At 38.5% G+C, this 23695-nt stretch overlaps 1 protein-coding gene across 5 annotated transcripts in view; it reads left to right on the top strand.

The window, feature by feature from the left end:
• Positions 1 to 23695, top strand: part of LOC6729613 (furin-like protease 1) — a 126491-nt gene that overhangs the window by 34854 nt on the left and 67942 nt on the right. For 3 of the 5 annotated variants that reach the window (XM_016174716.3, XM_016174717.3, XM_016174715.3), the window contains 2 exons: positions 6861 to 6925; positions 21122 to 21148. The gene's annotated coding sequence lies outside the window, so the exon portion shown is untranslated. Of the gene's footprint in view, positions 1 to 429; positions 528 to 6860; positions 6926 to 21121; positions 21149 to 23695 lie in introns of those variants that run through there. The other 2 variants (XM_016174714.3, XM_016174719.3) reach the window with 2 other exon arrangements.

The raw sequence follows: 23695 nt of genomic DNA, 5'->3' as shown, positions 1-23695 counted from the left end.
GCATGTGGAGGCACTGATAGTACCGAATCCCTCGAGTCTTATCATTTCGACCTGTTCCACGTTAGCCCCTCAGCCTCTGGAAATCCCAAAAGCTAGCAGATAAGACAAAGTATATATAATAATATATAAATTTTTACCATTTTCAGCTGTTCTGTAGTTATAAAATACTGCATCTGTTTCGGCTTTTTTTTTGCTCCGTAATTGCAATGCATTGTTTTCGTATTTTATAACCTGCCATTAGATGTAGATTTTAATTTTGAAAAACATTTTTTTTATAATTTTTACACGAGCATTCCATTAATATCAGCCCCTCATCATCATTATAAGCCCGCAATTGATTATCATTAATTATTTGAAATTCTGTGCTTATTCCAACCGCTCGCATTTCCCCTCGAAATCGCCGAGAGAATTTCCCCCGGCTAAGTGATAAGCCAAACACGTTCTCATTCGGTTCAGTTGTGTTTAGACCTTGTGCTTAGCCGGTTCAACTTTTAAGAGCGAGCGATAAGTTCAGTGCAATTGTTTGGGTATGTAAGCATTTTTTTATTATCAGATTGTTTACAATTATTGTGAAATGATTTAGCAGTGCGTTAATAAGTGAATAATTGCTATTGCTATCCAGCCCGGATAGGGCTCTTTAAAAATGTTTACTTACAAACAAACTAAGTGAATAAAATGTTTTCTCGCTGCCCAAAAGCAAATGAATCAAATAAATCAGAATATGATAAGGCAAATAATATTGTGAAATTCCAAGAACTCAATTATTAAACTATATATATATTTTTCTTAAAATTTATTTATGGCCTTTGCCGACATGTTGATTCGCATAAAAATGTTAAACTCATTTTAAAGCTGACACACTCAAGTGCAATACATTTATTCTTTCGTCAACAAGCAATAAATCAAAGTTAATTCGATTAGCAGCCTTGAAGATGATCGCCCACTTGATATCGAAATAAATTCCGTAGCGTTTTGAGACTACATAGCATTTATTAACTGTAGCTAAATCTTTAGCTTGATAATATTGTGTCATGGCAGAAAATCACTCAGCATTAAGCAAAAAATTGGCTATAAATAAAGACGATATGTGAACTTCCGCTTGAGACACGTGCCACTCGACATTCAATTGCAGAAATCTTCAAATCCATTTTCGAATACTCAAAGCCTGTTGCCAAGGTCAAGTTGGTGTTGTATATTTTTGGCAATTGAGATAGTTTTTGCTGTATATATATAACTTCAATTTACATTCGATGCGCTTCAGAGAGACAGACATAGAAATAAACAGATAGAGCGACAGACTCAAGACACCAATTAAGTGCCTCAAGAAGTGAACGGACCATGAAGCACTTTTCAATGTCAGCTCGCAGATAAAAATGTTCATAAACCTCCATCTTCAGCCACAACCAGCTCCACCGAAAGGTCAGCCAGTCAGAAGTCAGTTTGGGGGCTCACTCAATTGAATTGTGTAACTTGAAATGTTTAAGTATAATTAAAGCAGCTACAAGGCGGCGACCAGCGATGCCGAAGATTGAAGCTCCAACAGATCGCTTTTGAAGTTTGCATTTTGAGTGGAATGAGTGATGAGTGTGCGGAGTGGAGCCAGCTGCTCGTCAGTGAGCTTTGATCTCTTACTGGTCTGACTAATAACAGGCTGAATTACACTCAAATGAAATAGTAAAAAAAAAGGGAACTAAAACTATCTTGTATAAACTGTATAATCTTAACCCGGCTGACGCATTTCTCGAAAAGTCTACAAGTTCTAAGGCATCAAAATTCCGCATTAATAAACATCACTTTAAACGAATTTCCATATGACCTGTTTTGCCTAGATTTTCACCCATTTTTCCTAGTTTTTCCCCACTTTCTTCTTTTTTCTTGCCCTTCTTGTAAACGCCCTGCAAACGAGCATGTGAGACGGCAGCTTCTTCAACACTCTTGAGTTCCAAGTCCTGTTCAAGTTTTCCACAGCAGCATAATTTTCAATTGCTTTGGGGAAAGGCAGAGCCTTCGGTTCGGTTCAATTCGATTCGATTTTTTGCCCAATCCACCGCAAACTGTCAGGTGAGAAGGTGGGGCAAATGGGGAACAATTTCCATTGAAACGTATCCTGCACTGATTTTGCTGCACAAATGAGCAGACCTCGATGTGTCTGAGTTGTCATGTAGGATGGTTGGTTGTCAAATCGATGCCATGCAAAATTCCATTTTCGCAACGAACGAGAAGGTGAAAAGCATTTTCTACCTTTTCGGTTTTCGGTCAGAATATTTAATTAGGACAATTGACTTGACTCTGATTCCCAGCCCTGCCATTTTGTGAGTCAAATTTTGATAAACTCGTTGATGTTTAATTGTTGGCAAATGGTTTTGAATACTAATTGAAGACGTCCTAGAAGTGAAAGAACTTCGTGTTTGACACAAAAGAATATAGATAGGTGTTTACATGTTGTCAAAGTCAATAGCATAGGATAAATAATCAAAACTTTAAAACATGCATGCTTTTTACTTATTTTCTTACATTGTTTAAAGAAGTTTTCCTACTTAATTGACGTTATAAAACAGAGCTCTTTACTCGAATGTTGTTATATACAAACCGTTTTTTTTTATAAAACCTTTTAATTATGACAAATTTAAAGAAAACCCTGTATATCGCCGCAAAATAAATCATAATTGTGGTTAATTTTCTACCCACTTACAAACCAAAGGCACAGGCACAACACACAAGCCCTGTCACCCTCAAACGGGCAGAAAAAACCATTTCGCATAAAAGCCGCAAACAGATGAAACCAACAGGGAAAGCCAAAAATGAAAGCCAGAAATGAGAGGAGGAGGGCCAAAACCAGCCAACAGATTCATTCCACAACAGGCAGGCATATGAAAAATAATGCGTGTCGTACCAATTTCATTGCAGTTTTCCAGACAGCCCTTAATCTGTGTCCTAAAAGTGCAGATAAAAATATACGTATTTATTTATATTTTAGATAAATTTTAGTAACATTTTAGATGCATTGTATGTGAGGGCATTCACTTAAGCTTGTTAAATTTAAATTCGGTTTTATTTTGGAATTTCTCGCAATATTTTAGTTTCGATAATTAAGTGAACTATATATAATTACAAATTCTGAATAATATATTTTACTGCAATTGAGTAAGAAGCTTAGGTGTGAGCTTTGTTCTGTTTACCACGCAACAATAATTGTTTACTGTGTGACGGATTTGATGGACACAGGGCATTGCACAAAAATCTCATTCGGCATTGTAGACTCGACCAGAAACCGGGTTTTGTGACGGATTCCGGGCCAGTTGAAATTAGCATGCATGTGGATATGTGCGAGCGTAATTACCAAAGGCAACAGACACTCACTCACTTACTCACTCACTCACTTGACAGACACCAACCACCCACCCAACCACCCATCCAACCACTGACATTTGACCCACCTAAATCAGTGCTGGCATTGCATTATCTTTTTGGGGCGTGGCGCCATCACTTGGCCTTAAATTGCCTTGCAGGCTTTCGGGCCAAAAGCTCAATCGCTTGTCAATCATATAATCATAACAAAAAGCGGGGGTAAAAAAAAAAATAATACGAAAATTAAGATAAAAAAACAACAACCCGGGGCGAGTCGACTTAATTGTTTTTGCTTGTTTTGTGGTTGTGCATTATTCATGAGAAGGAAGTGGAACAACCCTTTAATCCTCTTAACGGGGGAATTCGGTGGGTGCAATTTCCGACCCCCTTTCGTCTGTCAACTGCAGTCGGTTTAATGTTTAAGAATAATTCCCCACTTTTGTTGTCGCCCGGAATTAAGTGAATTGTCAATTTGCTTGTCAATTGCGCATTTACCCCTTGAGGTTGGTCTGGTGGTTTTAAATTTGCGGGCACCGCCGGTTTCGATGGGTCAGTGTCGGGGCGTAAGGATTGGCTTAAGGGTCGTTTACTTTCGGTTGAATTAGGTCAAAGTTGAGAGAACTTTTTACCGCATATTAGGGGTTGAATTTAAGGCTTAACAATAATGAGGCATAATCAAAATATTTCGAAGAATATTCAGTTTATTAAGGGGTGAGCTAGAAATTACTTAAATTCATGAATTATTCGAATTGTATTGATTTCATTTGATAGGCGTCATGTATCATAGCGTGCATTTAATTGGTTTTAATAATATATACGAAATCCATGCTGTAATCTAATAACCCTTAAAATTATTTTCAACCGCAGACTGCAATTAGTTTGCACTTATATATGCATTATTATCTACTGTCTCTCATCCAAAAATTCTCGAAAAAAGAAACACAATCAAACCGGTGAACGTAGACCGCAAAAATTCCAATTCGCTTCCTGTGAACACTTTGCACTATAATCCGTTTAGCCCCGGTATTTGTTTATACAATGACATAGGTGAAAAATATAGGAAATATCCAGGCAAACTAAAGCCACACATACCATCCAACCGCCTATGCCGATAACAAATCCCTGTCATATTTGCGTTGAGCGTGGAGATCCTTGCTGACGGGAGTGAATCTAGTTGTTTGGGGCAAGTCCTTTGTCAAAATGCGGCTTAAAATATTTTGCGCAAATATTTTTATGACAGGTGCATGAAGCAAATACACCCACAAGCATGCAACCAGAACTGTATTAGTGTCAGGATTCGTGTGTATGCACATATATGTTTACCGATATACACTACCGCACATCCTGTTTATTTTCGTAAAATCCGTTAATGAAAGCCAGCTCAACCTAATGGAGATTTATTGTTTTTTGCACATTCTGCCATATAAACTGACTGTCACATTTATTAGATTACGTTACCTGTCTTCTCATGTCATCATTGTTGGGTTACTTTTCTGGGTTTTGCGTCCACGTTTTTTATCCGACATCATGTGCATGATGTTAATGCGCTAAGTGCAATGCGAAACAAGGGGAAAACCCAAATGATTTATGGCAAGCGAATCACGTGAGCCAAATTTTTGATAAAGGTATCCAAACTTATATTTTATATGGGATAAAGGTCACGAGTTGCTGTTTAGCTATTGATTTTTCTAGAAGGTGACTTAAGTAAAGATACATAAATCTGTATTAACCTGGCTTTGTTTTAAAATGTTTATTATCTGTGCAAACTGAGTGTAAGTAAATGAGTGTTTGCAACTTACTAGCTACACTCCGAAATGTAATCACTCATGGGTGCGCATTACGTATTCAATTTACATTTCTCATTATGGATCGGAAAATCAGTGTAGACACAAGAAAGATGGAGTGTGCAAAGCCTTTCAAACTAATTAGTACAGCCAGCAATGAGCAGTAATTTAATCATATTCCAAAGACGGCAGCTAAACGCATCTCTACTTTTGCTTTAGTTTGTGCCTGTGTCATCTGCCTCTATCCTGCCATCCTTCGCTATCCTTTCTCTGTTTATTTAAGCCCATCGACAAGGACTTAACCACGCACAGAGACAGCTTCAACGATTTGCCTCTGACCTGCTGCAGGAAGAGCCAAATGAATGGATGGCTTCCACCAGGTGAAGAAAGTGGCGAAAGGGGCCGACCACTTGACACACATACACCTACACATACACCGACACACACTGATAAAGTTACACCAGCGGCCAAGACGGCAAAGTCAACAATGCGCCAAAGTAGAAAAGAGGGTTTGGGGTTAATGGGTGCTCAGTGCTGTCAGCTTTAGGATAGCTATAAAACAAAGTCAAATGAAAAAAAAATTAAATAACTAAGAATTTTAAAGGATTTATAATTTATTTGATAAATATTCATGTGTCTTTTAGGATGTACTACATTATTTTTATGGTACAAGAGAATTATGTGCTAGTGTTCGCCTGAATGTCCTTTCTAGCTTTGTTTCTAAATTATTTGTTGCTGCTTTTGGCCAACCCCATGGGCCAAAATGTTAAAATGTTATTTAGGAAAATATATCTAAATATGTACGTTAATTTCTACATAGAAAGTTTATATATAATTTTTGTATACCCTTTTTTCGTTTTTAGTTATTTGGTTTGGAGCATAAAAACCTCTACCTAATACACTGACTTTAGTGACTTGTTTTTAAAGTAGATTTTCTTTGCAGCAAATGTTGTTGTTGTTGATGTTTGGCATTTAAATTCTAAGCGCCTGTCAGCTTATTGGGTGTGAAAAATCCGGCCAACGGAGCAGAGTTTCCCCCAGATATTGACAAAGGATGGCGAAGAGAGAGTGAAAACTGCAACTCTGGTATTTGATTTGCTTTTGGCTTTCGATTTCAGCTGTCACGTCTTGTCTCCGTGTGGACTTGACTTCCATCGACACCATTCCAATCTACATGAAAGAGCTGCAGTTCAGTTTTTATCGATTGCAGTGGACTTTTTGAGTTTGTTTTTTTTCCATGAACTGTGCGTCATTTTTGGTTGGGTTGATTTCACCTTTAAAGTTTTGTGCATTACCCTGAAACTTTTTCCCGCTCAGAAAGTTTTATGCAACCTGGCGATGAACAAGTAGAAAAGTAGGCAACATAATGTTCACATAAAATGATGTGCAAACCAGAGAACTGCAGCAAGCCACTCGCACTCTGAGTGCACCCGCTAAACATTGGGTGTCTAGGCACCCGGGTGTAATTTGACACTATACTTGCGGCAATAAAAAATATCCGAGTGTTTAAACAGCTAATGTTAGCGTTCATTTCCAGCTAAATATATCTGACTTATTACATTTTAAAGAATTTTCCCAATGCTCGACTTGGGGTACGAATGTATGCCTTTCCACAAGTAAAACTAATTGAGTCTGCCTTTTCTTTCCCCATCTCTCACTCAAATTGCCCACAGTTAATGCTCAAACTTTTTCTCATATACAAATTTCCTTTTCTGTATCATTTTCTAGTCTGAAGTCGGTGTGAAGTGCTATCCTGGACTTTTCGTTTTAGCCACCCCTTGGCCTCATCTAACGTAAGTCTTAATTTATGCTTAAGAGTGGCCCCATTTGGGCCAAAACGTCTGGGCTGAAATGAATGAATAACTTTTTAGTCAATGCCATCGAAAAGTTATTTGCTTAGGACAGACAGGCTGTGGCACTGGGGCGGAAAAGACGGCCCGAAAGAAAATCAAGAAAACAAAAGCCAAAACGATGACAAATGATAAATGATTTTATCACAGTCAAGTGCGAGTGCCTATGACAGGCTAAAAAAGAATGAAAGTATATTAAAACAAGAAAGAACTCAATAGTCAAGTTCCTCGACTACCGGATACCTGTTACCACAGACAACACCGACACCGGACAATAGCTTAAATTTAAATTAACATTTTTATAAACATTGCTATGAGTTTGCAGCGACGTTATAAAAATGTGTAATTGTAAGAAAACAATTTAATTAAACAAAAATAATCCAAAGTGCCGATATCAAACGAAGGAATAGTAAAAGAAAAATATATAAAAGGAAATAAAGTGAAAAAGGACAGTGGAAAATGTCAAAATATATTTTCTTGTTCTCGCCGCTGCCAAATTTCTACTCATTCAACATTGAAGGCAAATATTTGTAAAAAGACCATGAAGAAAAAAGCAAGAAAATTGTGGAGAATTAGATTTGTGTTTTAAGCTTGCCGAAAGCAATGATGAACATTTTTGGCTTGCATAAATGCCTTGTTCAACTATCTTTGATGAGCTGCTACGATGGCTGTAGAGCAAAAATTATTTTTGTTATGCCACCAGAAAATGATGGCAAATGTAAACAAAGTTCCGGCAACGGAACAATAAGCGATGATACTTTGCATAATGAAATGGATTTTGAAATGGAATTGTGTACACAACAAATCCATTCAAAATAAATGTTGATTTAAAGTCACGAAATGTCTAAGAGTTTCCTTGAGCTCGGTCAATCTTGGTCAGAAATAAAATCATAGTGTGATCAACCTATAAAGCAACGCATTTTTACGAGAAACGTAAATTCAATCGATTGCTTGTTTCGTACTACCCTGCGTATGCGTAATATATGTGCTTGTGGCAGTTTTAAAAAGCATTAAACTAACATTACATAGCCCCAAGTACAGCCACTGAATTATGGCCAATGATTAGAAATAAGGTTGCAAAAAAAGTTTACAAAAATAAAAAATAGGAAAGAGAAACCGGAAAATCCTAGCTCTTAGCCCGAAGTCATAAATTAGTTGTAACCGAAGAGCAAAAGGAATGGGCGAGGGGGGACTGTAACATAAAAACGTCTGCTTTTGCTATAATTGGCCACATATTTCGCCTGACCCGGCCCAAAACAAACCGAAAACCAAAGTCAGGTAACGTTAGTCCTGGCTTTTACCAGTGCCCGACAAACGGGGATTTGTTACCATTAACAAAGGGGAGGAGGAGTGTGCGCGGCCCTTTTTTGGGTTATGCATCCTGTAAACTAGTGCTCTGTTTTCGGCCATATCAATATATATTTTCCAGAGCATGGACATGCCAACGAGCCCCAAACCAAAAATAAAATACAAGCAAATAAAATGGCTACAACTATCCCAGGTTGATGTTTGTTATGGAAATCCGGCCAGGATGGCTGAATGGTAATAATTTTGTAGATAGTTCCGTTGGGCTTCGCCTGTGAATGGAGATTTCGGGATATCACGTAAATGGAAATGAGCCCAAAAGAGATTTTCTGGATGGCGATGTGACCTGATGAATAAAGATGGCAGCGGTGGAAAACCTGTGATATTTGAGGCGGAAAAACTAGGGGAAATGCAATGTTTGTGTACCTGCAAATATTAGAAATATGAACCTTTCATTTCCCTTTTTATAAATCTTTTGAAAATATTTTAATTAAAAATAAATGTTGCAAAGTCAACTTTATTTGTTATATTGCGTAATGCTCTTTTATAAATGTCTGGTGAAACACATTTGCCAACTGTGTTTTTCTTGTCCACAACTTTACGCTGGAAAAGCAAAAGTTATGGGAAAAGCAATCAAGGTATAACTTATTGGTTGCAATCCCATGCATAACCAAGTCAGCACTGAAACTCCTGTTGAAGCAATCAAAGAAAAGGGCCTAGAGCAGATACAGTGAAAAAGTGACTGCTAGACACACAAATTGGCAAATGCCGATGAGTTTGTTGGTCCTGCAAAAGGACCTCGTAGCTGCAGAAAGCTGCCCCAACTAAAATGCCAATTCAATCGCCCGCAAAAGGAGACACACACACGAAAAACACATACAAATTGATGGAAGCAGTCGTCTAACGATCTTCAGCTTTTTTACCCCAATATCCGTCCTTCTCCATTTTCTTCAAAACATATTGGCAAATGTCATTCGGTAGTCGTTATAAAACAAACACAGACACACAAGTGCAGTTATAAAGACGCAGAGACGGCATACACAATGCTCTCTAGTATGCCATTCTAATAATATAAACTTTACATAAATGTTTTCCTTGCAAATAGAACCGAGCAGCGAAACAGAATGGCTTGAGTGGGTTGTCAGCAAGGGTGAGGGGGTGGTTTATTTTTGGGGGAGCGGTTGGTCCTATATGCTATTGCATGTGTGTATGTGTGTGTTTGAGTGTGTTTGCACTGGACGCATCTGCTGAGCTGGCAATCGCATTGCAGTTTGTCAGGCGGCGAGACAGTCAGTCGACACAGTCAAAAAGGCTTTTTAGCTCAGAGATAGTTTTGCCATTTCCACGGTATCTACATGACAAAGGAAAGTATTAAAGACAAGCTAAAAAGGATTGGTTTTAAAATGGTTATCAAGAAATAAAACCTAATGTTTTTAATAACTATTCGCCTTTCTTCATAGAAACAAAGAACAATGTAGTAAAATAAAGAATATCTGGTGTAGTTTTGAGAAAATATTTTTAATTTAAAACAACTTCGTAGATATTAAAAACCATCACCTAATTTTATTTGTTATTTTTTATGCTTTTAGTAAAAGGCATCAATGCAAAATTCTTTATTTTCCCTTTCGAAAATTCGGCATAGACAAATATTTGGTTCTATTTGCTTTCTGCTTGATGTGTCACACATGTCGTATGATTGATTTATATTACAAAGCTCACAGTCGAAATTTGTTTCAGTTTTGTGATTTGTGCCTGTGTCCTGTATCTATGCTTATTTCGGTTACCATTTATTTTTTGTTTAAACAAAAACCGGGAAAAATGAACATGGAACCACAAGTTTGTGACTTATCTTGCTGTCAGCTGTTGCGCTTTTTGTGGGTTCTTTTTGAAAAGTACCGAAATTGAATAATTAATCGGGATTGATTGGATGTTTGATTCGATGTGCAGGGATGTGCAGGCATTGAGAGCGGCCGAGCTCTGAAGTTAAGACCACACAATGCAAGTGTCCTTGTGATTGGCCCCCAACAGCCTTTCGCCCAACTAATTGAACAGGCTTGAGCTGCTGTCAGACACAGAGCACACACCCAGTCACATAAATAAACATGGCCCAAACAACTCGACCACACCTGACCAGTCCCGGCCAATCCTTTGCCTTCCGCTGCCACATCCACATCCTTGCAATCGCTTCATGTGGGTCATGCCGTATATTGACCACGAAATGGCAAACATTCCCGTGGTTATTTCATAGTTCAAATGTGTGTGGCTTGGGCAAATAAATAATATATAGTATTGTACTGGGACTCCTTCCATATAGATGTATGTATGTACATGTGTTGGACGTGGGGAATATGCGGTTTAAATGACAAACTAAATAAAATGAAATACAAAATGGCGCTTGGCCAAGTGAAGTCAATGATGCACGACCACATCTTCGAAAAAAGTGTTGCAAAGGGTATATGTGCTAAAGGAATAAGTTGGATGCAAGTATCTTATGTCTGGATAATCTTTTTAAGATTCAATATTTGCAGAAAAATGAAAAAGTAACATAAATATAAAGCTAGTTAGTGTATTTAAGTCAAAGTTAAGAATAATGCAAAATCTACAAAACACAACTTATACTTCTTTTTATTTTTTTTTTAAAGAACTTTGAGTGCCTGCCACAAATTGAGGTTATTTGTGCTGGTTTTCTTGTGGTCAGCATTATTAGTTGGGTGTTGGTTTAAGGCGTTATAAAAGTCAAAGCAAAATATTTTTAAAAAGGAAAATAGTAAACAGTAGGTGAGATGTCTCAATTTATTTCACAAAATATAAAAAGCACATATCTCCGAAACGATTTATTTCCTTTGGTTACATAAATCGCAGTGTGAACCCCTTATTATCCCACAATCTGGGCATTACTTACACCCAACTTTTACTCTAATTGACCACGCCCTTTGCCATTTTTTGCTGTCAGTGGGTGGCGGTTTGTATTTAACTTCTCGGCTGAGTTATATTTCAGCCATGCTTGAACTGCCCGGTTGATTTATGTCGTGTATGAAGTTGTGTTTTTATTGTTCGCCTTTATATATAGTAGCATTGGTATATATATTTTATTGCCGGAGGTAGGCGACGCCAGGTGGCGCCACCTAAAATGGAACATAAATCTACAGAGTTGAAAGGGTTATAAAAACGAGGCGGAAAGCAATTTGAGGAAAGATCGAGTTCATCTGGGGGGAAAAACTGCGTAATTTCTTTCCGTATGTAACTTAAACTGTTGTTCGAATAAAAAAGCATAATTCTGATAATAGTTGTGACTGGAAAGGGAAACCAATTAAATTTAAACCCGGCATGAATGGGTGATCACACGGTTAACTACATTGCAGCATACCTTGTGTCGAAAGTCCTATAAAAAGTGAGCACTTTTTCTATTTTTCTTCAGTCCAATTGAGGAACAGATGTGTGAAATTGTCCCTATACAAGGATGGCGAAAAAATCGAGTAAATAAGACTGAAAGGTGGAAAAAATAAAGCAAAAAGTGCCGATGGCGCGAAAAATTCCTGTTCATTATTTATTTCATGTTTTCGCTGGGGGCTGGTTTTATTTATTTACCTGTGCATTGGTATTTATTTAGTTTTTCAATTCAATTGAATTTCCATTAACAAATTGCGCACTCTGCTCCTCGTCAGTTCCGCATCAACGTCACCGTCATCGCCATTGCCATTGCCAAACGAAGTTTCCACATTTTTCTGCTTGTCCAATTTATGGTCAGGTTTTGTTTCCTCTTATTTATTTTGCCGTATGATACATATAAAAAAGCTATAAAAGTAAATCAACACGATGTGAAATATCGTTGTGAGAGTGCAGCTGAATTTCAGATTTTCCTCAGTCTAAATTATAAATTTAGAAAATAATTGAAAGCAGCTCTTTGTCATGGTTGTATAACAAATTGATGTGAAATTAAGATAGATTTATTAGTGAGAAATGAAAACTTACTGTCCCGTGGGATATTTCATTATAACTAAATGTAGTCTTCGAAACAATTGATATAATTGAAATATGCAATGTGATGAGTAAATGTTTGCTCAGATTTCTACTAAACTTGGGCTGTTAGGCTCCATTTTAGGTAGCACCTAAGTGTTTGACACGTCTTTCATTTCGAAAATGAAATTCCATTAGCAGCCAGGAAACCAAATTTCAACACTTTGTGGTGTGGCCAAAGTACTTCACTATCAGCCCTCAGATATCTGACACATACTTTACCCCACCCCCGTCTGTAGTTCCAGATCCAACAAAACCACACCGCATCCTCCCACTTTTGAGGACTCTTGAATTATAGATTGGCTTCATTACCCATCCAGCCTTGGCCTCATCACAAGCTGGGAAATATTGTGTTGAGTAGTGGGAATCTCCTGAGCCCAGTGGGGCGGACTCTTTGACATTCCCATTCGGGCCAGAAATCATCTTCGCTTCGTTCCATGGAGAGTGAAAATAAATTGCGTGCAACTTTCAAACCAATTAACCCACAAATTTTGCACTCAATTAGCTGTCCTCCTGCTTGCTGCATACATTACACAGTTGAAATAATTTATTTATTACCACGCCCTGACATTTTATCAAGTTTTACTCGTGGCCAATGCACTTCCTCTTCTTCCGCCAATTAGCCTGGGCAAAAGCAAATTATTTTCCGCTCTGGCGGAGAAAAAATAATAAATAATTGAATAAGTTACTCATTAGTGTGCCGACTGGAAGTGACTTCTGCCTGGTGGCTGGCAAACAAAAGCGGGTGGAGGTGCAAGAGTAAATGAAAAAAATGAAAGCAGGAAAGTACTCACAATATCCTGGTAACTGTCTGCGTGGGTGTCTCTTATCTAACCTTAACATGCACATTTAGTTGCCTCATCCGCCTTTCCTACTTAACTTCCTTCGCCACCCCATCCCTCCAAAACAACCAACTCTGGGTCTTCTAGTCTGTCTGTCTGTCTGTCTCGCTGCGTGAATTTGTCACCATTTTGCTGGCAACCTAAGTTGCACTAACTTGTCCCTGTCTCTTTGTATCTTTTTGCCCTGCCATGGGGTATTATAACTTTTTGTACAAAAGAGTAAGTAAGTAACATCTTAAAAAGGTTATTACAATTAAAGTTTATAGTGTCTTACAATAAAGAGCCACTGAAAAGATATTCTTTTGATACTTTCATAATGCTTCAAGTAGAAACTACTTATAGAGTACCTGAAAAACCATCTACCTTTCTTGTGTTTCTCAGGTCCGATTTGTTTTCCTTCCTTTGTCCTCGTTTGCTCCGTCATTTATCAATCATAATGCTTAGTAGACTCATTACTGTTTTGCGCTTAGCACTTTGCCTTTGCCAGGCAACATAGCTAGCTGCTTTCCCTAGCCATTTCCCTTAATTTTTCGCTTAACATCTATCCATCTGCCTGCCCCCCTGCAGTTCCCTTGCCCACGCCTTTGCGTAATTGCTTTATGCCCTGATTTATGCTTATCTTTAGTCATATTTTTACATTTACCTTTATCACACCATCGTAGACGGTGCGTGGCAGAGGGGGTTGGGGGATGGAGCCTGCTGGGTTTGGACTGCAAAACGGAGGTTGACCTAATTTCATTGAACTTAATTTTTTCCGCTCATGTGTCTGTCAGCACGAAGCAGTCTGTATGAGGAATATATACATGGTGCTTTTTAAGGTATAATTAATATCGAATTTAACATGCTTACTATATACTATTATCAGGATCTACAAACATATCGCATATAAAGTACACATAATAACAATATGTAAGATATATTTTATAGAACTAAAGACCATAATGGACACCTTGCATTTAGCATGCAACAATCATCATAAAACAGGCATTAGATAAACCTCAACGAGTCACATCTGTATCCTGTCTTCTACTCACGTTTTTGTGCGAGAACATTTTGCGAATGAAGAGATTTTTATCAATCAAAGTGACCATCAGGATGCTCATTTTTTTCCAGCCCAACTAAATGGGCTGTGTAAATTTCTCAAGATCTGCATCGTTTTAATGCTGGAGTTGAAAAAAGAAGAATTTCCCATGCCCTGCACGTAATGAGGAAGTCACAGCGCAATTAATGTGGCTCATTATTCGTTTTGTTTTTGCTTCTCTGGCTCATTTCCGCTCTTATCAGTGGGGATACCATGGGAAATATATGCTCGCTAGGCGTGAGTAAAGGACATTAGATAAGAGTAGGAGTAGTTGAGTTAACATATAGGTTCGTCGCAAGTTGAATAAAAATACAATTAAGCCCTAAAACAATCCTTCCCACTTGTTTTTTCTCTTGCTGGTATCTATTTCAAAGACTGTTATTTGTTTTTGGATGCAGGTCTCAGCATTAATCTGCAGGAATTTAGCTGGAAATTTGTTTTGACCCAAACTATGTTCTTTTTTAGTTCCATTAAAGCGTGAACAAGCTAGGTAGAGTAGAGAATGCGATTGTAACTTACATAAACTTTTATGCTTCTCTTTATTTAAGCACATAAAATAAAGCTTTGTAGTTCTTCAAGTGATTTTAAAACCAAGTGAATGTTTTTTCATCTCACTAAACCTACAAAAATCGTGTACATCTGTTCAATTTTTCAAAACCAGCCACTAAAATTTTGACTGCAGCTGTACGTGTGCAGCATGTTGTACATATGTATGTGTGTGTGTGTGCAGGGTATTGCTGCATACGTGCCTGCAACACCTAAATACATCCAACAATGGCTTACAGTAGCGAAAGAGACAGGAAATGAGGATGAAAGAGCAGCACAGAGCGAGCCAGACAATGCACGAAGCTTAAATTGAAATTCTTTGTTTCTTTAAACGTCCCTGGCCCTGAGTATCCCCGAGTTTCTATAGCTAAATCTCCTGTCTGACTTGTGCGTCGTAACAAAAAGTTCTGCGCTGAGCCTTAAAGTATGCTCGGGATTTTTTATATTTAAATAGTTTTCCCCCTCATCACGAAGTTGGTTTGAGTGAATGTGCTGCAGACAAAACAGAAACTTGATGGGCATGTGAGCGTTTGTTTCCTCTGCTAGGATGCTATGCAGAGGAATTAGAAATGTCGGAGGTAAAACAGAAAATGGAATTGCTGATGCACTTTTTCTGTTCTGTCAGTCGTTTTTTTTTTTTTTATTAGAATTTTATGACTTTTTCTGAATATGAAAACATTTATTTTAAGTTATAAAAGCTAGCATATATTAAATAATACGAACTGTATTTAATAATAATCTTTTCCCAGTTTGCTCAAGTTATGAAAGTGCAAGAATCCTAGTGATTTTCATTAATTCTCCATAGCTGACAGCAACTGTCTGTCAATTGAAATTTGACTAGTGAAAATTGCACTCAACGCATACAAATTAAGTGACATGCCATGTTTTTGTAATTGGTGTTGTCATTGTCATTGAAATGCATTATTTTGCCATCGCCTGCATTTTAATGACCACATAGGTTTTTCCTGCACTCAAAAAACAATGACGGCTCCCACTTTGATTGGCAGCTAACACGTCGGAGTATCTAACAAAACCGAATTGAAATTGCTTTGCATATGGTTAAAAATGCATTCAGCTTTGGTAATCATGCAGATTTCACATCGTGATGATCCATCCGACAGGAAAACAAAAACTTTTTAATTAAAAGGAATGGAGAGGCGGCCTCAAAGTTGAAAAAATGTTTTCAAAATTTGCATTTTGGATGGCATATAGCCAAAGGGCACCTGACACTTGTGTCGCTCGGCTGGAAAAACCCTTTCTCCCTCTCTTTCTGCTGCATATTAGTCTATTCACTCCGACAGTTTACAAACAAACACACACACACACACTGCTAGACATACTGCTGGCAATTCAATTAGATTCTAGAATCTAGGCAGAGTGCACGTCACATATACACACATTTTAATTAAATAAATTCAGTGTTTGCCCGATGCTTGGGCGCCATAAACATTTTGGCGAAGAAGCATGAAAATGAAAACATTTAACTGCCGGTTAGGTTAGTTTGTCCCTTGGGTGGAGGGGCGTATCCGGTATCCGGCTGTTGCTGCTCCGCTTGTGTTTGCATAATAGCAAGAAAATTGCCCAGCCTGCAGTTTTCCCGAGACGAGGAATCAGAAGAAGCCGAAAGAGCAACACATCGTTTTGCAAAACGTCAACAGATTTGCTTTTCAGCCTTCATGCAAGTTTTCCCTGCTCGCTACTCCACATAATCAAATTTAACCTGTCTGGCAGGAATGAAGGAGCTCCAAATGATGATGGTGTGGCTTTTGGAAAACTCATCCCACTGTAGTTGTCCGAATGCTGCAGTATTTAATTGAACTTCCTACTTCCTACTTGCACCCATGCATTCCGATCTGCAGAACATGCACATCGTAATGAACTGAACCAATTTGCATGTGCTATTCGGGTATTATGAAACCATGGTACAGCATAAATTTCCCCAGCCCTTGGGGTTAATACTCGGAGTTTGCTTGGGTATTTAGAAAACAATTTCCCTAGCAATGTGCATTTGCCTCTGGCATAATCAAGTTCCTCAGTTGCCAGAAGTATGCCAAAAAGTTGAAGCGAGGTACAACTTGCGGAGGCTACTTGATTTCACGATAATTCACTTTAAAATATTGCTATTTTATATTTCTCATAATGCTTCTCTCTGGAGCATAATTGTTAAATAGCATTCGAATGCTCATCTAAATTTCTCCTGGAATTTTCGCACTTTACCCCATTCTCTCCCCAGATGACTGAATTCCAGTTCTCAAATATTTGCAAAACCCAACAACTTCAATATTTATCCTGCCATCCAGCAATGGCAACTAATTAACCCATTTTTTATGGCCCACTCTATCGGTTAGCCAACTCAGTGCTGCAGCTGGTCAACACGCCGTCATCCCAACTGTCTGAAACACCCAAAAGTCCACCGGAAAATCCACCCGCACCACCGCAGACTACAATGAACGCTAGAATGCGGGTTCGGGTCTTCATGTTATCCTGCGGCTTTCGGTTTCATAGTAAATTATTATTATTATTATTTTACGGGGTCGAGGGAGGAGTGCCAGTGCCGGTGCCAGCTGCAGTTTCAGTGTTGTGGTTGCGGACAGTGTTGAAATTAAACACTGTAAGCAGATTTCCTAAGCTCCTCCTTTTGCGAACGAAATCAAGTTGCTGGCAAATGGTTTTGTGGCTTCGGTCTTTCGACAAAATTAGGCAACAGTTGATAATTATTTATATTTTGCTGCAAAGGAACTGAAACCCTGGCATAATTGCTCGTGGTTGAAGCGTCTAAATTTGTCAATGCTTTGGTTCAAACTTTTAGGAAATTCATGTGGCCTACAGGCCGAAATAGTGATGCTGTTCAGCACTTGCATTGCTGAAAATGATTCATTTGCATTAGTTTAAACTTCGTAGATTGGCTTTTTCGGCCAAATCCTGCTTAAACTTTTTGGCTCATTTAAACTTTTGTTTCCACCTGTAGATCGTTTATAAAAATCTCGCCCGGTGCAAACAAAATAGTAAAACCGCTTAGTGCTGGCCAAAGTTTAAGCAAATAAAATGCGAGAATCGCCTGGACTTCAGACCCAAAACGATGGTTTAGCCGACTTCCCCTAAATCCGAAAAAAAGAAACTTTGTTAAAGTCTTTAATTTAATGCTTGGTTACCTTTCCTTTTCTCCAGTTAGCTTTTTTTTTGTTGTTAGGGCAACCAATCTCGAAATTGCTCGAGTGGCCCCACGGAACACTTGAGCAAAGGAACAAGTTTAAAGTGTGCTCACAGCACTGCCAAAATGAAGGAAATTGAGACCCAACCGCTTACCTTTATTGTAAGGGATTTACGCCTGAAAGCATGTTATAAAACAATAACTAGAAGATTTATTGTATGGGCTACCCGGCCGCCGTTGCTCCTGTTTTCATTAATATATGCCCAAAATGGTGGCTGATCCTTTCATATTTTTCCGGAAGCAACTGTACCCTTGTGCATCCAAAATGTTTGCAGGGACCTCCTTCTTAAACGCTTACCCTTATGATTATTGTCAGTTAGTCGGGTGGCTAATTTGTATTTATAACTTAGCATCAAAAGAGAAATATGGCCGCTTATATGCGGTAATTGTTCTTAAGCCAAAATAAGTGGTGGAAAATTAAATGGCTTACTTTTTTAAGCAAGTAAGAAAAACATTGCCAACACTGATATTGCCAACACAGATATTCATATAAGCGTTACTAGCACTGGTGGTAAAATAGCTTTTACCAACACTGAATGAATTCACTTTGCGCATATATCTCTGCCTCTTAAATGATTATCCATATAAGGCAAAATGAGCAAAACCAACTGACTCCATACAGCTTAATTGAAGAGGTAGTAACTTTTCCGCAAGTCAACTTCGAGCTTAATCATCCGTGCTTAAATGGGGGAGACTTAGATGCTGCGTTCTATCAGCTAGACAAATCCCTGAGGCAAATATCATTTTAACAATGGCATTAAATGAATTTGCATAATTAGCTGCAGCTTAGTCAAGTGCTAGGACTCCCCACGACCAACTTCCATTTATCCACGCTTTTCGCTCCCCTTGTGGCCTTGGTTGGTCCTGTGGCTATGATGCATGTGTGACATTAGCTGAGACACGTTATGCCAAATGTGTTCACAGTGGGTGGGCCAAGACTTGGGGGAATCCCAGTAACAGGGGATGCTTTAGTTGAATTGTGAGATTTATTTGGTCCAAGGGATCCTCTTCAATGTGAAGGAAAAATAATTAAGCCCAAATGATTAGTGTGCTATCTATAATGCGTAACTCGGCTTTGTTGCCAAGGATCGATTTTAGCAGTTTCCGATTATGTTTACAGCTAATTGCGCACTTTGCATCAATTGGGAATGCAATTAACCAGGAAAATCCATCTAAACCTGCATCTGAATTCATAATTCAAGCTAATGCGAATCAAGTGAACAACAATTTGCGAACTAATTAATTACGGAAGAGCAGCAAAACGCATGCAAATAGAATGCGCTTAAGATGAAATCGCCGGCGGCTAAGTGAGATTGCCATAAATCTCTCAATGGCTGTGGGGGAAGCGAAAGGACTTTGGACCAAGTTGGCCGAGTGAAAGTGAGATGTGAAAAGTTTAAAGGCCAAGTTAAGTCAACTCCTTGGCCAAGCATGTTTAGCAAAGTTCATTAAGCACTTAACAAACAGAGCGCACCAAGGGAGCTTAATGTGCTTTGGCGTAATTCAACTAAACAAAGTACCAAAGTTCTTAGCCCAGTTTTCCGGGTTGGAGGGAAACGAGATGGCCTGCTGCATAGATGAAAATCAAATGCGGTCATATCCCCACACACTCTCTCGCCGACAAGGACACCCCCACACACCCACACACACACACACTCTCACCTATGTGTGCACATTCCACCCATACATGCAGGCTGAATGTTTTGGTCATTCAGGAGCGTCCTGGCATTTTTGCATTTACCGTCATCGTCCTCCGTCAGTGGCTGTAAAACTGTGCCACAGGACAATGTTGTGGCTGCGGCGGGGGATCCCCTTAGTTTTCACACTAAAAAAAATGTTATACAAAGATAATTATAATGATAATATTATTAGGATTTCGTAAAATCTAAACCTAAAGGACATTGAACAAACCCTAATTAGTACTGTAATACTAAATATTGCAGAATTTCGGATTTTCTTTTATATATAGTAATAAAAATATATCAAAAATTCGATGATATCATTGCTGGGTTACTGTATATGGTATTAGATTCCATAAGTTTATTTCCGAGTGCACGAGTATGGCAGATTGTAGCCAGCGAGAAGGTTCAGGGGGCACAGTTTGTTCAAGCGAACATTGTTAGCCTGCGGCCAAAAGGCTTTCAAAGTTTTCGTGGTTTGGCTGCCAATGGGTGGTAAAGGGTGGCCAGATGGGGCAAGGGGTAAAGGGTAAAGGAAGGCTGCGGAGGCTGCTCTGAATTATTGCCAAACATGGTGGGTGGGTTGGCCTGGTCCTGCAGAAAGGGCCAACCAATCGGCCGATGGTCTTTCGCCAAAGGATAAAAAAAAGTTAATTGGCAAATGGCCAAATGAGTTCAAATTGAAGTTGGCTCAAAAGACAGGAAAAGCGGGTGAGCAAACTTAATTCATTCCCAATGGTTTCAGCTTGAATGAAAGAAATAGTTGAAACTGCTGAAACTTCTGAAGAGGCTGCACAAAACCGTGCGTTCTTCAAAAGTTCGTTTTTGAAATTTTATTGAAATGCTTATACAGTACTTACTAAATTTATGAATAGAGCAACCCCAATTGCAAATAAATAAATATATTTAAATACATCAGCAAAAATTTAACTGAAATATGGCACCAAAATCAACAAAACCAAACCCCAACCCCGAAATTGTCATTGATAAATTTAGCCTGGCTGTCAACGCTGTTTTGTGGATTTCCCTGTTTGCCTTGTTGCTATTTTTAATATGCATCCCATTTGGATTTCCTTTACCCAGATACAGATACTCGGATACCTTTTGCCTACTTCTCTTTGTTACATTGAGCGACATATTTTACTGCTACGGTTTGCCCTCCTTTTTCTACCTTTTCATTCTGTTTTTTCTCTGCCTTCTTGGCCATTACCATTAGCATAAAATGGCTGCTGTTTCGCTGTCCATTTTGGGTATCCTGCACTTGGAAAGCTTCTCTAATTACGCTCTTAAAACAAAAAAGTTAATGCATAAAAAATAGCTCGTTAAATGTTTCCCCCAGCAGCTCAATGACAACTTTCGGTCTTCGTTTTATTATTGCTAAGCATTTTGCTCATGCAACAGACTTATAGCTAAAGTATTCAAAAATCTTTAATAATTTGTATTTCTATTTCCTTGCAGATCCAAATAATTGAAATAGTACATTTGGTAAGTTTTGCAAGTTGCTTCAATTGGATATGTATTTTTAAATTTTGCTATGGCTGTGTGCAAAAATATTTCTCTCAAAGATACAAATAACTAGATTAAGTTGGTATTTCTCACAAAGCTTTGGATTTAAATTTAAATTTTACAAAGTATGAAAAAAGCTTTTAAAGTGTGAATAAAACTTGCCAAGAATTCAGCTGCTTCAACAAAATGCAGCAAATCGTTTGCCAAATGATTTGAACTTTAGCTTCGTGCATTATGCTGACCTCAAAACTCATTAACTATGCCTTTTCGGGGGCGAATTCGAGCAATTTAGCGCCACAGAATATGCAATCCTTTTTGGCTCCTAATTGCTGGCATTTGGCATCCGAAAATTTGCCTGCCCAATGAAGCGTGCCGCCCAAATCCCCATTCCACCTCGATTAAGCAAAAGATGAAGGAAAATGCAGCTGAAGCGCAGGGAGAAAATGTAATTTAAAACTTTGTGCGACGTTGGCGGGAAAATACTTTTCCGTTTGATTTCTTTTTTTTTCAATGATTAAACGACATTAGGTGTGCTTATCTCAGCTTAAAATCAGTTGTACCCGCCAACCCGCATCTATGTGAAATGCTAAATTAGAGCGCCAACTTTTGATGCAACATTGGGTGGGATTGGGTGTTTGGCATTTGGGTTTGATTTGAACATTTACTCGCTTTGAAAATTGCATTCGGAAAATGCTTTTGGCTCGAAATTTCGAAACGTTTGCCTAATTAACTGCTCTTATTGATTCTGGACGTGGCTTAAAGCACGCACACAAGTTGCCTAATTGGCATTTGGTTTGAACGATATCGTAGCATACTTTTGTGGGTCGCAACTATTTTTCTGTCTTTCCAACTTCATTGTATTTAAATTTACTACTTAACTATTTATTTTATTACCAAAAAAATAATTAAAAACCTATTTAAACACCTAAACACATAGTTAGACCGCGAAAAAAAGCTGCATCCATTCATTTATATATGTGTATGTGGCCACAGTTTAATCACCATTTAGTTATGACTGTTTCACCGTAAACAGGAAATCAAATTAACCACTCCTTGCCAAAGCACTCAATACTAATTTAATTAATGGGCGCCAATGTTATATCGGACCGTAACCCCTTCTCCAATTACGCTACCATCCAAACGTGGTGAACAAAACCGCACGAATATTGCTGATGAAAGCGTTGGTAAGTGGGCAAATGGCTCGATTGTCCAAGGTACCGGCCACTCAAATTCGTCCGGCTTCGGATATTGAGCCACCTAAACAATTGTCAATTAAATTTTGCTCCTGCAGCCATCCGGGTGGTGGTAGTTATAAATGCCAAGACACGTTCGATGCGGTGGTGGAATTTTCAATCGGTTAACACCCCCAGCCCACGCGACACGACCTTCCACCCACCGGAGGTCTGCAGACGCGTCCCTAATTTGCATTAAAAGGTGCGCCAGCTGGTTGCACCCCTTTTGGCCAACGGCAACTGGAAGCTGGCAAACCAACTGTTGCTCAACCAGTGGTAATCAGTGGCGAGGAGGGGGTTGTGGCACGCATAACAGGCATTCTGGCATTGCAACCCTTCAGCAGTTGTTGATTCAATTTTATAATTTTAACGCACAATTTCCCCAATAAATTTCCATTGTGGGGAGCCATGATTTGTGGGTAAATGCCTGTTGTCCGGGGAAATCATTTCGCAAATGGAATAAATTACTCATTGATCGATGCTTGCAGCTAGAAAATAGTTTTCGGCAAAATGAATTTATTTTACGACACGATTTCCAATTAACTTGAACGGTCATAAAATTGGGTAATTAAAGATGTGCGGTAACCACTTTACCATTTATTCTTGTTATAATTCTATTTTTTTAGTTGCCTTTGGCTAAAAGTTCCAAAAGTCTCTACCTATGTAGATTTTCACGTGTGGCTGCATCAGAAAAATATTTAGTCAAGTGTTCGATTCCGAATTGAATGGCAAAAATTGTGACTCACTTGAGGTCGGAGCACAGTAAACATTGGAACCCTTGTTTTTTTCCTTTTATTTGGACCAAAATTGAAATTTAATTTCCTAATTGAATGGTTTTGCCATGTGCTTGCTTCACCTCCCTCGCCCTCCACTGGCAATTCCAATTTAATTGAAAATTTATCGGTTGCATTTGCATATGCTACGTTCGCTCTTTCTGAAATTGACATTCCCAACATGCATTTGTGGACCTTTTAAAGCCAAAGAATGGCTACGAATTGGTTTGCTTCTTATTTCAGAGCATCTTGTGCTGGAGAAAAGAATGTTCTTTCTTCTATTCCCAAATATTCAAGATATATTGTACATGAAAGCAAAGCTAAAGAGATGTTGTATCTAAATCATAATAAGCGGGCTTTTGAAAGGTTTGGTTTGTAGAAAACGAATACAAAAGTAAAATGCACTTTTTAATCTATATAAAAATGTCTGAGGAACATTTAACTTGATGGCCTCTGCCTTATAATTTTTGACTGCAGCTGCATATGCTGGTCTTAATGATACATTCGGCTTATGGGTGCTT

The sequence above is a fragment of the Drosophila simulans genome, chromosome 3R (genome assembly GCF_016746395.2).
Source record: "Drosophila simulans strain w501 chromosome 3R, Prin_Dsim_3.1, whole genome shotgun sequence".
Classification (NCBI taxonomy): Eukaryota; Metazoa; Arthropoda; class Insecta; order Diptera; family Drosophilidae; genus Drosophila; species Drosophila simulans.
The sequence above is the reverse complement of the archived record's forward strand: the minus strand, read 5'-3'. Positions and strand labels throughout refer to the sequence as shown.